This window comes from Phaenicophaeus curvirostris, chromosome Z (assembly GCF_032191515.1).
Source record: "Phaenicophaeus curvirostris isolate KB17595 chromosome Z, BPBGC_Pcur_1.0, whole genome shotgun sequence".
NCBI lineage: Eukaryota > Metazoa > Chordata > Aves > Cuculiformes > Cuculidae > Phaenicophaeus > Phaenicophaeus curvirostris.
In genome coordinates this window covers 65748780-65765569 of record NC_091431.1, presented here as the reverse complement: position 1 = coordinate 65765569, position 16790 = coordinate 65748780, and the positions used below count along the sequence as shown (strand labels likewise).

At 42.5% G+C, this 16790-nt stretch overlaps 1 protein-coding gene across 4 annotated transcripts in view; it reads left to right on the top strand.

Annotated features, from left to right (window-relative positions):
• The first annotated feature begins 826 nt into the window (after window positions 1-826).
• LOC138733567 (phospholipid-transporting ATPase FetA-like) overlaps window positions 827-16790 on the top strand; it is a 91037-nt gene continuing 75073 nt past the window's right edge. The window contains exons 1-2 of one of the 4 annotated variants that reach the window (XM_069880884.1): window positions 14011-14151; window positions 14502-14645. The gene's annotated coding sequence lies outside the window, so the exon portion shown is untranslated. Of the gene's footprint in view, window positions 1104-14002; window positions 14152-14336; window positions 14646-16790 lie in introns of those variants that run through there. The other 3 variants (XM_069880886.1, XM_069880885.1, XM_069880883.1) reach the window with 3 other exon arrangements.

Sequence of the window (16790 nt, the reverse complement as noted above, 5' to 3'; positions counted from 1 at the left end):
TTTTTTATTTAAACTTGACGCCAGTTCTGAATTTTTCAGGCATCATTAAACCCAAAAGAAGATGGCAAAACGTCCTACAGGAGCAAATAAAAGTTCATGAATTAGCACTGGAAGTTTGCATTATCAAATTGTGGGAAAATCTGCATTGTGGGCGTGGCTTGATAAATGCCATTATTTAGATGAAATTTTTGATCTGAAGTTTTCATATCACGCCCTATCACAGCTGTACTTAAATGAGCTTTTTAGATTAGCTCTATCTCTCCTCTGTTTCAGAATTATCTTTGTAAACTCTTTTTTTAGGCTGAAGACGGCATTGAATACAATAACTTAGTGTCAAAAGCTGAACCTACAGGGTTTATTCACACAACCATGGCATGAAAATTCCTGAATCAGGATCCTTCTGTACTTGATGTCAAAACCACCCTAAATAATTGATTACCCCACAGAACTCACATGCATTTTCTATGTCCTTATAAAGTAGGTAGTGAAATGTAAGGGAGTTAATGAAATGTCTGACCTTTGAAGGAGAGTATGTTTTGTGTTTGAAATCCTCCAAGTGCTGTCCAAGGAAATAAATTTTTCGACTGTCAAAAGTTGAGCACAACTCATTTGCATCTCTCACTGTTTCTTTAGCTGTAGTAGTGTGCACCAGCAGGGTTTTAAGGCTGCATTTCTCTTAGATGAGATACAGAGTCCTGCCTATGATATATACACCTTTGTACTACCTGATGTCATACCTGAGTCCAACGATCAGTTGCTTTTTATTTACTCAGTGCTACACAGTGCCAGGATCCAACCACAGCTTCAGGAACTTTGCCTTTTCTCTTGCAGCCCTTATCGAGGACATGAAGCACATCGAGACATCCTGTAACTTCTGAATCGTGTTCAGCGTGTCCCTGCATGGGTTTACCTCTAGGTCCTGGAAAGCATTGTGTTCCCTAGTGAGCTTCTCAGCCAAGCTGGGGAGAAGTCTGGTGTGTTCTGCAAAGAAACCACCTAGGGATTTTAGAAGAAGCTGCAGCTTTTTATACAGTGCTGAAAACAATCCCTCTGCTTGTCTCAACGAACAGCTTCAGGTAGAAAATAAGATACAGAACAGCCAGGTAGGACACTTCCTTCATCTTTTCTTATAGAAGAAAGGCATAAATATTTGTATAGCAACCTTGATTTCATCTATTTTTTCCTGTGTATTTTCTTCCTTTTGCATACTGGTTTATTTTGCATCTGTAAATGTTGGTTCTCAATAATGGGTCTTGTGTCTGAGTTTTCTTTCTGAAGCACCAGCATCACGCAAAGGCAGCGTGAGTTGGGACCACTGCTGTGAGGCTTCAGTGAAGCTCTCCAAAGTCAGTGGGGAAGCACATGTCCATTTTACTGGCTTTGGATCTAAGCCTATCTTCTCTCCTTGTTTAAAACTTCCAAAGAGAAGTTCCAAGTTTCTCTTCCTCTGTGTGCTTAAATCAAAAAGGTTCTCAGGGCTCTGAGATTTTTGATTTAGCAGTAAAAGCATGATACATGGGAATGTCTTGCCTCCCTCGCAAAGGGGTTTACACTGTAACTGACTGTCTTCAAGGAGATGTGGTCTAGCTCAAACTCTTAGATGAACCAGTAAGTGAGTGCTGTTTTCTGGCCTGTTGCATACTTAGTGGTAAATGGTCCCACTGCCTTTAAAACTGGAGGATGGAGGATTTGCACCAGTTGCTAAAACTCTTATATAGATACTACAGGTCATTAGGTTTTACTTGGATGTACTTTCACTTAGCATAGCTAATTTCATTTCAATTGACTAAGTGCCACACTGTGCAAAGAGGTGAGGCCAACTCACAGGTGCCTAAAGATTTAGGGAATCTGGAGAACTGATTAGATGAAGTGCACCCAAAATATCTTCTGCATTATGAAGAAAAATAACCCCTTCCCACCCAAAAGCTTGCATATCAGATATACGAAATCTTCCATCCTTCCCCCATATCTAATACTAGTTTGGCTCTCAGCACAGGAGTAAGACAGTCTAGAATGTATTGAAGGAGGATGTTCATTGAAAGCGTTGCTTTTCTCTCTTTTCACAAAAATCCCCATGACTATTCAGGTATCCCAACAGAAACAAAGGTCCCATAAAACCAGCAGGAGATTTGCTATATGAGTCTTTGATGAGAAGTAACATTTTTGTTTTAGCTAAAGTTACCTTGCCGTACAATGCTTCTGCCAAGCATAAATTAGTTCAAAAACAGTACTGAAAGGAATGGTTAAGCCCGTATTATTAGTGACTCTTTATCTCTCAGTGTTCTTTGCTTGCAAACTGTCAGACCAAAATAACCACCGCTCACAATGCAGAAGTAACCGTTTGCTTCCTTTTAAGTGGTTGGTTATTTTTCTTGGTGATAAAAACTCCCATGGATCTCTGTTAGTCAAATGTGTAACTTACTGCACTTCCACTTTGTTTCTGGTTGTTAGCTTATTCATGAGCTACATATTATTTATTGTTATTGAAAGTCACAATTCCAGGCTTAAACAACAAAATAACTGAAAGGAAAGGAACGGTGAAGTAGGCTAATTTGCTGATATTAAAGTAAATTTTACTGTTTCCTGGGAGTATGACTCTCTTCAAGTATGACTCTCTTCGAGCCTGGAAACCTAGTGATTCTATGATTCTATGATTCTAAACCTGCTTACAGTTTCACAAGGAATACTTCACCACTATTGGACAGGTGAGATTTCCAGGGCAAGACCAGCCAGTTGGCTGTCTGCATTAGAAAGCCTACTCTGAGCTCACTGGTAACGCACCTTCCACGTATTCTGCATGGCAGTGTTTAGCTCGAATAACCATCCAGTCCCTCACACTCATGGGACCAGTCTGTGACCCATAAATGTTTGTGTGTGCTCAGCATTGGCCCCCAGAGGTGCAGGATTAGGATTAGGTTCTTACACTCACATAAACTGATAAGTAGAAGCCACCTGAGTCCCCAGGACCCATACAACAGGGAAGTGCAAAGAGGCAAGTTCTGCTGCACTGTTTGTATACATTTAAAATTGAATTTCTCATCTCAGAGGTTTAATTGCACAGTTTTACATGTGTTTCAAATGCCATACTCCAAGCAGGATCTCCGAAAGGAGGAAACACAGGTAGGTTTCGGTTCATTAATGACTTTGCTTTTCCTCATATGATGAAGAGCAGTGTCGTGCTTAGACTGAGGGTTGGGCTATACTGTGGTGGAGCCACGGTCAAAGCTGGGTGCATGCCCTGTAGACAGGGCTGATAACTATAATCCGTAGGCAAGCAAGATTCGTTTTCCTTTTACCTGACTCACTCCAGGGGCCTGCGTAGCACCCGGCCCATCTCCTTAAGTTTATTCAGTGCTATGCTTTCATCCATTGCTTCCTTCCTCCTCCATCACTCATGTGATTCTGAGTTTACTGGGACTTGCAGCTACCGTTGGTTGCAACTTCAGTGGCAATCTGGATTACCTGCTAGTTTAACATTAAGACCTTCGTTTTCCTTCCCTTGCCCTTTGATAAGAGCTGTTTGTGTGCAATTTACACTGCTGTCATTGGGAATGTTGCCAATGCTTTCCCCACCTGCCATTTCACTTCTTGGACAAACAGGATTTAGTTTACTTTTCCATGCTAAATCTACAGCTTTGGCTTTACAACACTACAAAAGATATTGATACAGGTGTGAGTGGAGTGAGAACAATAGTTTGGCTTAATTTATGCTTGGTTGCAAAAGAGTGCTGTCTTGCATTACAATTAAGATGTCTCTTCCCTTCTGCTCTCTTCTAAACCCCTTCACCCCTGATGCAGTGTCCGTGGAGAAACATTCCTTATTTCAGAGTGTTTCTTTCCAAGAGCTCTGACTTTCCACCAGGGTGGGATGTCTGGAGTGGCAACCAGCTCACACATCTCCTGAAGGCTGTTCCCACATAACAAAACCATCCAAACAGATGGGTATCTCCTCCTGGGTTGCTCTAATTTGTAGGAACTTTTATGTGAGCAAAAATTGAAATGGATGGTGATTTATATTTATTTGTGAGGCTGTGAACCATGACTACTCTGATTAACATTTTCTGCAGCTGTGTCTACTGCAAGACCAAACAATGCCTCAGATGCCTGTGTTAGACTTCCCAGGTACCTTACAAGAACTCCCAAGCTCTACTGACAGCAAACACACACATCTATCTACGTGTAAGCATATCAAACTCAGTGGTTTCCAGTACTTTTCATTATACCCATCAAGTGATGATTTTGACTTTCATTTTCGGTCTGACTCTAGTGCTGTTTCATTTCATCTTAATGTGATCCTAAATTTTCTTTTATTCACATATGAATCCTTTGGCTTCTGCTACTTGGCCTTCGCAGCTCTGTAAGTGCTTTCATTCTTCCTTTGAATCTTCTCCTTTAAGAGCCTCTGAGGAAGTCCCTACTTGTTTGGTTAACAAACAGCTGACTAGAAACATGAACCAAAAATAGACAAACCTGACCAAAACTGCAGGACGCATGCAAGCTGAAAGTAGCTTCTAAGAAATCATTTATTCAAAAAATTTCCACCACACCAGATATTGACTAATGAGGCAATACAAATGTTAGTCTTTTCAAATTTCATGCCTTGCTGGCACAATTGCCTCATCTCAGAAATATTTTTGGAAGTCTCAAGGTACACACTTGCTACCCACAATTTTGCCATCTGCCAGAGAGGCTTTCCAGCTACAGCTAGTCACCAGACACTACTTTGGCCACTGTCTACTTGTGAGAGAACATCATTCTCTGGATTATCACCACAGTTTACCTTTTGGCCAATCCTTGTTGCAAAGCTGTGCTGCAGGTGGGCTGGGCAGGCTAATGTGCACTTTATTTGGTTTACAAACAGAATTTCTTCTCAGCGTTTTTCCTGGAGTTGTGTAAATGTGCTCTTCTCAAATATGCTCCACAAACTCACTTGGGATTCTGCCTTTGCCTAACTCCTTTGTGCTACATTTTCTACTGTGGCTGAAATAGCAATCTGACTGTAGGAAAAATGTCCACACCTTTCTGGGCAAACACAGCCTGTTCAGAAGGTGGCATTCAAATAGATGTTTAAACCTCTGTCTGAGCTGTTTACATCTCTGTACCACTCTCACCCCCAAAGCTAATCCAGTCTTGCTTTTTCTAAGGGAATTTATGGCTATGATTAATTGACACAAGGCATTTACTCTGTTCTGGTTACAAAACTGTTGCAAAGGTCTTTAGGGATTACATGTGTTTTCTAGTACTTTGCTTCATTTTGGAGAACCTGACCAGATACTAAACACCCTTATGAGATGTTTATTCTTCACCCAAGCCCTGCAAATATTAGTTGCCAAATTAGCCTAAGCAGATGTATGGACAGCTTTATGCTTGGGGTCCTGGTAGCCTAATGTAGAGTTGGGAGATGAGCAGAGCATTGCAGAGTTCTGCTTTTGTGGTGTGCCACATCTTGGATGAGGAGCATTTTATTGCTTGCCAGGGTTCAAGGTTGTAAGAAAGTTAAAAACACAGATTCGGAAATAATAGAACACGGCACAAAAAGAAAATAAAATAACAAAGCATACCCTTGAAAATTAGGTTTAAAGGTACAATTTCTCATCGGCTGTGCTAAGCTTCATGTAGCTTCCACCTCTCTTCCTAATATTTTACGTTGGGATGTCCTGCTATTATCTGGAGATTATCGATCTCCCTGGGGGTGAGGAGGCACCAAAAAAAGGTTGAGCTTTTCTTTCTGTGCCGCACCAAGATAGAGGCCCATGAGTTTTTGGTTTTGGTTTTTTTTTTTCTTCCTTGTTAAGAAAACTCCTTTTTTATTTGTCCTGACTAGGCACTTGATGTAACATGGTACTTCTGAAACCTGACTTAATTCCCTTTTGTCTCTCAGAGTCTTTGATTAAATTTTCTGTTGTGTGACTTCATTAGCACATTCCTAGCTCCTGGCTGTATGTCATTGCTGTGGAGATACAGTGGTAAAACCTTGATCACTCTATCAGAAACAGCAAACTGCCTCTTCTTATGAAGCCCACAACTGATTTTACCCTGTAAACAGCACATGAAAACCAAACATGACGTAAGAAATTGTAACACAGAGAATAGGATATTTAATTTAATACTTGCCTCCCTTCCCATATATCTTCTTGAGTTTAGAAGGAGCTTCTGTGATGCTGCATCAGACAACACCAGCAGACGTGGCAACAACTAACCTCAAATAGGAGCCATACCTCCAGTATCTTTGTGGCTGTGTGCACTGCAGTGCTCTCAGCCTTGCATTTCTCAGTGACTTAACGGCTGCTGCCTTCTATCCCACCGGGATCTTCTAAATTGTTGGGATAAGAACACGGCCTCCTTAAATCTGCCACCACATGCTGAGGGCCCTGTGCACCCATCAGGTTATCCCTCTTTTTCATGTGGCTGGAGAGGGATTTATGTGCATAACTTCCATTTCACAGGAATTTACCATTTCATAAAATCAGAATGGTTTGGAAGGGACCCTAAACATCATCCAGTTCCTTCTCCCTGTCATGGGCAGAGAAACCTCTGACCAGACCAGATTGCTCATGGACCCCATCCAACCTGGCTCTGAACACCTCCAGGGATGGGGTTTCCATGACTTCTCTTGGCAACATGTTGCAGTGCCTTACCACCCTCACAGTACAAAATTTCTTCATAATATCTAGTCTAAATCTCTCCTCTTTCAGCTTTAAACCATTACCCAGCATCCTATCATTGTACTTCCTGATAAAGAACCCCTCTCCTGCTTTTCTCCAACCCCTTTCAGTACAGGGAGGCTGCTATGAGGTCTCCCCAGAGCCTTCTCTTCTCCAGGCTGAACAATCCCAACTCTTTCAGCCTGTGCTCATATGGGAGGTGCTCCAGCCCTCGGATCATCTTCCTGGCCCTGCTCTGGACTCACTCTGACAGATCTATGTGCTTCCTGTGTTGAGGACTCCAGAACTGAATGCAGGGCTTCAGGTGAGGTCACGGGAGAGCAGAATAGAGAGACAGAATCACCTCCCTCGACCTGCTTCTCACACTACTTCTGATGCAGCCCAGGATATGCTTGGCTTTCTGGGCTGCAAGTGCACATTGTTGGATCATGTTGAGCCTCATGTCTACCAGCACTCCCAAGTCTTTTTCTTCAGGGATACTCTCAACCTATTCGCTGCCCAATCAGTAATTGTGCTTGGGATTGTCTCAACCCAGGTGAAGGACCTTGCACTTGGCCTTGTTTAAATGTCCGGCTTCCCACGTGCACAGAGATGAGAATAATACAGGTCTTTGTTCTCAACCATGTGAGGAACGTGCCTTTCTGTTAAACACCTGGAGAACAGAAAAAGGAGCAACCTTACATGAAATAAACTTGGACTGAATAAAAGCAGAGGCTGCCAGTGCCAGGCCTTGACATGCCTATGCTCTGGTCATGCTGGTACAGACATGGTTATGCACAGCTTCTTTACTGCCAAAGGGGTACTACAATCGAAAAATGTCATGCAATTTCCTTAGGGAAATCTCCAGGGAAGTCAATGGTTTTGTGCATATTTATGCCATGCCATATCAGTGCAGACATCTTCAATTTTTGGTTAATAAGCTAAATTTGATGTTTCAGAAGGAAGCCACGTTCTCTCTTCTTGATACACTAGGTTCTCTGGGCCTTGTTTTGTAAGACAGCAACTTTTTTCTGATTCCATTCTGACCATGCTCCTTTGCCATTAGACAAAGGTTTCCTTTTCTTTGTTAGAGTTCACAGAACTTGAGTTATTGCAGTTCAAGAATTCACTTAGTCCCAGCCATCAGCATGAGAATAATATACTCCTGTGTGCTCCTGTCCCCTTTTGGGACTGTGCCCAAATGTACGGAGATGCTGGTGCTGCTGCATAGCTGAAGAGCAAATATCAGTTGGTCACCCTTGAGCTATCCCTGACCTCTCTGAAGTGAGCATCTTATCACTATCTTGCCAGCAAAATCTATAATAATATAATAAGGACTTAATGCAGAAAATAGTACTATAAAATATACAAAAAGATCATTGATACTAGGGAGAATTCCATGGAAGGCAGAAGGTTGCTTCTGTATTTCTGGCAGGATAGATGTAATTGTAACCTGGAAAAGAGACAGTACATATAGACAACAGACACAGGGTATTTCATTGGGAATGATGGTTGAAGTGTTTATAAGCATAATGGATGCAACATGGTATTTAAAAGAGTCCTCTCACAATGCCATTGAGTTCTTCACATGAAGGATAGTTGACTGTCAGAGTAATATATAATGCTCACCATGAGGGGATTAAAGAAATAAATTCCAGAGTTTTTCAGTGATGCTGTAGGGAATGCAGAAGTGATGTGTTCCCTGCAGATCCAGATCCTCTTTCCACATAGTGCAGAAAAATGTGAAAGAGGCAATGGAGGACAGGGCTGCACTGCAGAATTATGAAACAGCCTGTCCAGTGTGGAAACATTTTTCTTCTGTGTCCCTTGTGATTAGCATCTGGAAAATTGGAGGGGAGATTCACCACAGCCCTCCCATCCTTTGCCTGCTGAGCTCTCCTTGTTGCACTTATCTTAGGCACTGGTGCTTGCACTGCCAAGGCAGAGGACATTACAGATTGAGGAGCTAAGCACCACCAGGACCAGAGCATCTCTGGGAGGCTACCAGAGACTAAACATTGTATAGCTATTATACCACCCTTGGAGTGATGTTATACCATGCCAAAAGAGCTGTTTCTCCTGTGAGTGCTGCTTGTTTTTCCCATAAGCACAGCTTGTGGGAAGAATCTATAAAATGCCGAGGTTTTTTGTTGGCTCTGCATGGGTTGGATCTCCTCTATGTGTTCAGTCATGGGATCCCACTGAGGAGTATACTAATTCCTCAGTGGTATGAGCTGTGGGTTTTTATGTGTCTCTGAGCAGTGAGCATATGACAGTGTCTTAAGTGTCACCAGATACAGCATGTGTGTTTGTGGCAGCTACTGCCTTGCAAATAACAGCAGGAGGTCTTGTGTAATACCTGTGTTACAAAGGGTGCTTTAATCGGAGGCTCTAACAAGCTGGGCTGTTGCTTTGCCCTCAGCTATTGATTTTCCTCTTCATGTAGGCATGATTAGCTTTTAACGAGCCCTCCCAAGCATCCCCCTGAGATTACACTTTGTTCACTGATGATGATTAGAAAATATGTGCTAAAAGCGGTGTGGACACATCTGGGGTTTGCTGCAGCAGCTGATTAATCCTTATGTTTTCCCTCTGCAGTTGAGCATGTGCAGTAACATAGGCAAATGAACAGAGACAAGTTTATAGTTGAAGAATGTAATCCTGAGACAGGTGGATCTCCAGCAGCTCCCACTAATTGATGTGTCCATCAAATCACCTAATTTCACAGCAAGCATTTCAGGTACTTGGGAGATTTGTCCCTTTGCAACAATCTCTTCCCTGCCAGGGCAATGACATGAAGGAGTTCCTGAGTTTGCTGGGAACTGAACCTCAGAGACAAAATGACATTGGGCTTCGTACCCTGCGGAACTGAGCTCAGCTTTATCTCCCCTTCAGTGTCATCTGAGCAGCTGAACTCAGATGACTGCTCTTTGAACAAAAGGTTTTTGGCTTTGCTCTGTCTCCTATGGGCTGCAAGGGGACAACCAAGAGAAACTATTCTAATTTCGTTTTTAAAATGTCAGGAGGATTCACATTTTCAGGAGTTGGTGCCAGGAATGAGGTCAATAGTCACCAGAGCAAGTTGCTGCTTTCTTTCTAAAGGCAAGAGGCTGCAACTTCCTTGATTTCTTATGATTTGACCCAACTGACCATGGTTTGCTAGGGGCCTGGAGTACTGGGCAAGGGTCTCTGGTGGAGAAAGGGAATTTCTAGCCAGGCACCCTTCCTTCCATGCTGTAGGCAAGTGGCACTCCACTGAATCCTGATCAGCATGAGTCACATTATTCTGCACACACCCACGGAAATTATTTTCTGACCATTTCTAACTGGCATGTGCCTTACAGGACCATGTCAGCAGTAACAGGTGAGGTATGGGAACACTTCTGTATGTACCTGCAGCGCTGACACTGCACACAGTAAGCTGGATGCACATCGGTATGAATCCAGATCATCCTTTCAAATTAAGTTACTTTGGATTTCTGTCAACTTTGCAGAACTTTTATCAGTTTCTTGGAGTAGCACTTAAATAATGTGGCTGAATAGCTCCCAAGATGCATGAACAGCCCTCATGTAACTGGGCACTTTGTGACATTGCCTTACTATGCCTATTTATTTTTCCTCCCACAGTCTAGTCATGATAACAGCAACATGCAGGATTTCTTTCCCCCTTCATCTGCTGTATCATGGTGTGCTGTCTGCTGCCACATGAACAGTGATCCCTCCACTGGGATCAAGAACACCAACCGTACAGTTAATCTTTCCTCTCTTGTGACAATATATTTGAAGACCTTTTGTCTTTTGGTGTTCAATTTATGATTCTGCTGGTGTTTCCTGAATGATGATAACTTGCAAAATATTCTATGTTTCCGCCTACACTGTGTTTTTTAAAAGCTCTCTGATGTTCAAGGGGTGGGCATCAATATCTCAATTTGTTCCTTTGAGTCTTGTATTTCTTATGCATAGTTCACTGACTTTCAACAGCAAGAGGATGGAAAAAATCTCTCATAGCAAGGGGACTTGGAACAAGATGCACATCCAACTCCTTGTAGCCATTACAGCTGCTCATAGTAACAGATGTGCCATTGGTCCCAAAAGTGAGGTATGCTCCTTATCCTTCCCCTACACAAGAAGCTCCTCAGTGGCCAGTATTAGTCAGGAAAGCGGAGAAAAGTTGGGTTAATGAAAGCATAGGGTGGGAGGTTATTTGGTCATCTAAGGCTGATCTTTGGGAGTTTGTGAGGAAACCTTTCACCATGTAGAATGGCTTTTCTGGAGTTGTGACTCCCATGGTGAGTATGAACAATATTCTTGTCTTGTTTTGTGAGCTGGAGATGATCCTGTGTGAGTGGAAACGATGCCTGGACACCAAATCTGGGTGTAGTGGGAGCCCATCTTGGCTCAATCAGCCACACGTGCTTCTTTGCAGTGAGAGGTACCAATCTTTTGCTGCAGGCGGAGCAGGTCAAGCTTCAAACGTTGCAGTTCAGGATTTGCAGACTGGAGTTACAAGATAGTGAGGGAAAGCAAAGATCATCAGTGCTCCTTTTGGAGAACGTTTGAGAAAGCATGTAGGTTGACAGTAATTTTTAAAATAGCATTGACATAGGTAGGTTTTCTTGCAAAGACTGGTATTCAGTTTAAGTCTACACTGTGGGATGCTAAAAAGTGTGTTTCTCTCCTATCCTCCAATTATCCTCTGCAGTTACTTGGGCATGGTGCATTAAGCCATTCGAAGCCTTACTAGGATACCAGGCATGTTTGGGTCTTGTGTGCTCCAGAGAGGGTCCTCTGCTCTCCCAGCTTTTCTGTTTGGTTGGAGAGCAAATCTGATCTGGAGAGCGGGCTGACAGCATCCCATAAACATCCATGTCAGTAAGTCTTCAGTTTTGCATCCAATCTACAAACTACCTAAAAGGAATTTGTGGAGAGGAGGGTGCTGGCCTCTTCTCCCAAGTGACAGGGGACAGGACAAGAGGGAATGGCCTCAAGCTCTGCCAGGGGTGGTTCAGGCTGAACATTAGGAAAAAAAAATTCACAGAAAGGGTCATTGGGCACTGGAACAGGCTGCCCGGGAAGGTGGTTGAGTAACCTTCCCTTGAGGTGTTTAAGGGATGGGTGGACGAGGCGCTGAGTGACATGGTTTAGTATTTGATAGGAATGGTTGGACTCAATGATCCGGTGGGTCTTTTCCAACGTGGCAATTCTATGATTCAATCGTAGTTGAAATCTAGAACAGGCTAAATGGCTGGAAGTCATTCTCTCACATACAGTCTTAGGATAAGGTCTTAATGGCATGAATTTAAATCCACCCCACCCTAAGCTATCCCCCAATGACTAGTGGGCACTTGGGAAAGTGGAGGATTCAAAGGTGAAGTGCCACGGTTTGGTGGTAGATGCCTGGCCATTTAAACAGCTCATTTACTGGAAAGGCAGCAGGCTGAACTACTTCTCACAATTATTGGTTAGAGCAAACTGACTACTGCCTTACTGCAGGTGGTCAGCTTAATCTCCTTCCAAACCTTACTGATTGTGGTGGCAGCTAAAGCACATACACATATGCTCCTTATACAGGCACTGAAACTTGCAAAGGAGGAAGTGAATTATGTGATTATTGGGAAGATGCTAACCAGAGACCAAAGTGTAAGGCAAGGACAAGAGACCTCAGAGCTAAGTTCATAACACTGAGTCACTCCTGCTCTTCTGAGTGCTTCCATGTGTGCTGAACTTCCCTGAGGAGAAAAATCATTGACAATGTATGTGAGGTGGATTTCAGTGCCAAGAAAAATAATTAAGAAAACAGGCTACCCAGTTTTTAGCTGCCTTAAATTCTAAAGCGGTCTCAAGGGTAGCTAATTTTATGGTTAGGTCCACTGTCATGTCAAATGGAGATGAACCTAACTCTAGGAAGGAAGAAATTATGGCTGAGGTCAAAGTGGTTACAAGCAAGTATAAAGACAACAGCAAAGAAAGTGGGAGTCATGTGGAATCAGTCACCATTAGCTAACATATTAAAATGGAGGAAAAAAGCAGAAGGAAGTTCTAAGAAGGAGACAAATTTCAGGATGAAGCAGGAACAAAGGATTCTCCAAATATGTAGAAGGACAGAAATTTATGTAGAAGGACAGAAATTAATCGAGATCCTTGCACTTTTGGTTGCAGGGGAAAATGCAATACTTGTGTCTGTTGCTGTTGAGACGGGGTGTGGTTGATGAGAACATTAGAAATGGCTAGTGCAGGGGAAATTCCTTCTCAAGCTAGATGCTTTTCAGTTCAAACTTATCGGAAAATAACCTGGATTTTGAGGAGTTCAGTCCTATATGCAATGTCCCATGTTGGCTGTTTGCACGGCTCCTTTGTATTGGAATTAGGAATCTAGTTCAATGGGTGCCTCACGTAGATGTAACCTGGAAGAACAATGCTGGAGTAACTGAAAAGAGGTGCAAACTTTTGTTCTTCCTTCAGAAACTGCTTATGGTGCTATGGAGTCCTGTTCATTGCCACTCTGTACTTCAACCTTTGTCACCACTGGAGTACTGCCATTGCAGCATCTGGTGTCCACCATAGCTCTTCTCTTGACAGGATTTCAGAAATTTCACCTTCCAGAAAATACTTTTTGACAAAGCCTTGGCTCTCACGTTACTATAATTAATCAACTGACTAATGCATTCTAGTGTTTGTGGGTAGGTTTGAATTTCATTCTGAAAGTGTTCATATAAATCCAATGGGAAAACACAGATGAAGGGGGCAAAAAGGAGATACATACAGAAATCATTTCTGTTAAAATTACTCTCACTGCTTGCTATAGATTGACATGTTTCTAGCAGGTATTACCATCAGTGCAGCTTAGGGAAATAATTTGATGATTGTAGGATATTTGTAATTCACAGGTATAGGGAAGCAGGGAGGTGGATTAAAGTTGGAGTTGGCCTAGTGTTAGTCTTGTAGTGTACCTAGTAGGTACAATGCCAGAGGACTAGCACATAGGAGGGTACCTTATTGTGAAAGGTCCCATAACTGGGGAAAAAAAAGAATGTGTGTTTTGTTAAAGGTCGAGAACAAGTGGGAAGGTCAGAAGACTCATGAAAGCATACGGACTTTTGGTGAGGAGGGTCCCCTTGACAGCCAGCAAGTGTCCCAGAGGCCAAGGGAGGGTGATGCTCTTAAGAATGAGCAACCCCTGAAGTTTTGGCACCAAAGCAGTCCTCCAGATCACTGGAGGAAACTGTGGTTGAGTTATGCAATTGTGCTCTATGAAGTTTTTCTCTGCAGTGTTTTTGCTATTCACAACTGTTGGAAAGTGGATGAGGTGGAAGATTGGGATCAGCTTGCAAGATATTTGTCTGGGTTTAAAGGAGTCCTCACTGACTCCAGTATTACGGACGCAGAGAGAGGGGCTGCTGCTGGGAAAGTGATCCCTCACCAAGTTCATCCTTTTTTAAAGCAATTTGATATGTTGGACTCTCATACTCACTCGGTTTCCTTTTGAAAGCTTCCACGTCAGCAGGAGGTAGGTAGGGTGAGCAGCAATTACCTCTGGAACTAATTGGGGTGCCCCAACCCTAGGTGCTTTGCTTTTCTGCTTTACTCTTTTGCAGTTTGTTGTGCTGAAGCTTTTTATTTTTACGGGAGCTACTACACTCTCCCTATCTACAGGAAACAGAACTAAAAAAAAAAAAAAAAAGGGAAGAATTTGGCCAGGAGCCAGGCTGAGTGGAGTAGAAGTAGGAAACTTGGAGTAAGTTTAGTTACCAGGACGTTGCATGGCAGAGAAGGTCGGCAGTGGATTTTAAGGGGCTTGGAGAGAAGCTCACGATGCCCGTTTCACAGCACAAGGAAGATCTAGCTCTGCTTTCTTAGGTGGATGTCCTAGTGCCACGACTACAAGAGAAGCTGTTGGGCTTGGGAGGGGATAAAGCTGCCTGTGAATGAGAAGAGAGGAGTGTACCCGAGTGCTATGGAGGACAGCAACTTTGTTGCTGTGACTTTTACAAGCTTTCAAGGGTAAGATTTAAAGCTTTCTTTCCGCTTGATTGTTTCCTCCGACAGTTTTCTTAGGGCAGAAAACGCACATTTTTTTTTCAGTCCTGAGAGCTTTTGCAAAGCTTAATCAAAGTGCTTGGAGTTCAGCTTTTTCTGCGGGCGAGCTGATAGACTTCTGGATGGAGTGAGCTGAGCTGTGCATGATTTCAAGCAGCGGCAGCCACCCGGGGAAGCTGCTATTGTTCGCATTGTTTGAAGGGAGCAGCCTGCAGCCTGAATTTCTGTTAGGGAACTCTCTCTGCCTCAGCTGCTGATCGGTAACTTGAGCATTGCAACTGTCTTACCCAAAGGAGCTGAATGCAAATTTTTTACTGTCATTCTGCTGTCAGTTTAAGGAGTGTTTTAATGAAGACAGATGGAGGATATTGGATCATTACTTTAAAATGTGGCAGATAACAGACTGAGTCTGTTTCCCAGCAATTATACCTAATTGCATTGGCACATATGAGTGTAGGGGGTAGGAGCACACAGTTTCATGGGTTTCTGTATGTATAGCTTGGACCAGCACCAAAAAAATAGTTGGAGGGCTGGCTCAGCTCTTCCAGAATGTCTCTTCAGGAGTTTAAAAAGCCGGGGAAGTTTTAGGCATACTTTCAAACTCTTTGCACTGAGCTAGCAGATTTAAACCATAGTCATCACCCTTTTTGTAAACCCTGATATCAAGAGTGATAGTTATAGCTTCTTAAACTTTCTCCAGGTGAAATTCAGGCAAATCTGATTTCAGCCCCAAAATATTGTGATTTTGGGATTAAAAACACGCATTTCAGCCATCCATCCTGCAGCTCAATTTCTGTGTTTCCCACGTGCAAAGCAGGGAGTTGTATAACACACGCTACTCTTTGTTTTGTTCTTGAGGGTTTCAAATATAAGAGGGTGTACGAAGTGGTGGAGAAATACAAAGGCTAATGTATTTCAGTGTTAAAAGACCATTAGTACTAATTATTTCTAATGGCTGAAATTTTTGTGTTTGCTTTCGATAGCATAAAGCAGGTATACCATTTTCTTTGGAATGAAAATTGGAATAATTTGACTGAAACAGTTAATACACTAGAAGTTTTAAGGGATCCCTTTGCTAATGTGCCTTTGAGTGGCACATTACAAGGTCAGTCTATGCCAGGTGTGCCAGGCCTTTACATTGCTCTTGCCAGAGCCTTAGAAAACTTTGTGCTGACTCTGATATCCTCTGCCACACCTGGGAGTGAACATATATCTCCTATTTTAGCACCTGACATGTGCACCCACTTAGCATATATGCAAGCTATGAGAAGGCATGGAGAAAACAGGGACTTTGAGGACCTAATATATTTTTTAATAAAAAAGTAGTTTCCCACTTGTGCCACCAAATCTAGTTTAAAGTGATACATGTTCAAAATCTGGGGACTTCGATTTGGTTCATCTTGTGGCATTTAACAGTGTTACTCTACCACGAACACAAGGCAGCACAGGCAAACTTGAACCCCATTTGTCACAATGCCTGGTGCTTGGGATCTTTCTCATACATTCAGCTATTGGTTGGATATTTAGTACTGCAGCATGAAAAAAAAATAATTCTAACACATGTGGATATTTGTCGTTGTTACATCAGCTGAATATAGATAAGAAAACCCAGCTCTTGAGTGTTTCTCTCATGCAAAAGCTGTCCTGACATACAGAGGTGATAAGTGAGGCATGGTGTGCATTTTTGAATTTTTACCTGGGAAGGGGTATTTAAAGTTTTTAGAGTGTATACATACAACACTAAGTTTAGTGGCAAAACTGACTGGAGAAATTTTATTTTCCTGTCTAATCCCCTTGGACTTTGGGTGCTTGTTTCTAAGATTATAGCACTATTTGCTTGCCCTCCAGATCCGCTACAACCACTGCATGAGCAGGAATTTTGGTGTGTACTGAACTATGCCCCATGATCTATATTAAAATAACCCTTCCAAAAATGATTGCGTTTAGCATGGATCACTTAACAAAATATGAGAACAAGGGGATGGAAACAGAAGCTATTTTCTAATCCATATTTAGCATTGTATCTGTTGTATTGTGTGGCTACATCCAAAGAAACGGGGACATGAAACTAGCCATGTTTTCTATCTCCAGCATCTGCTTTCCATTCAT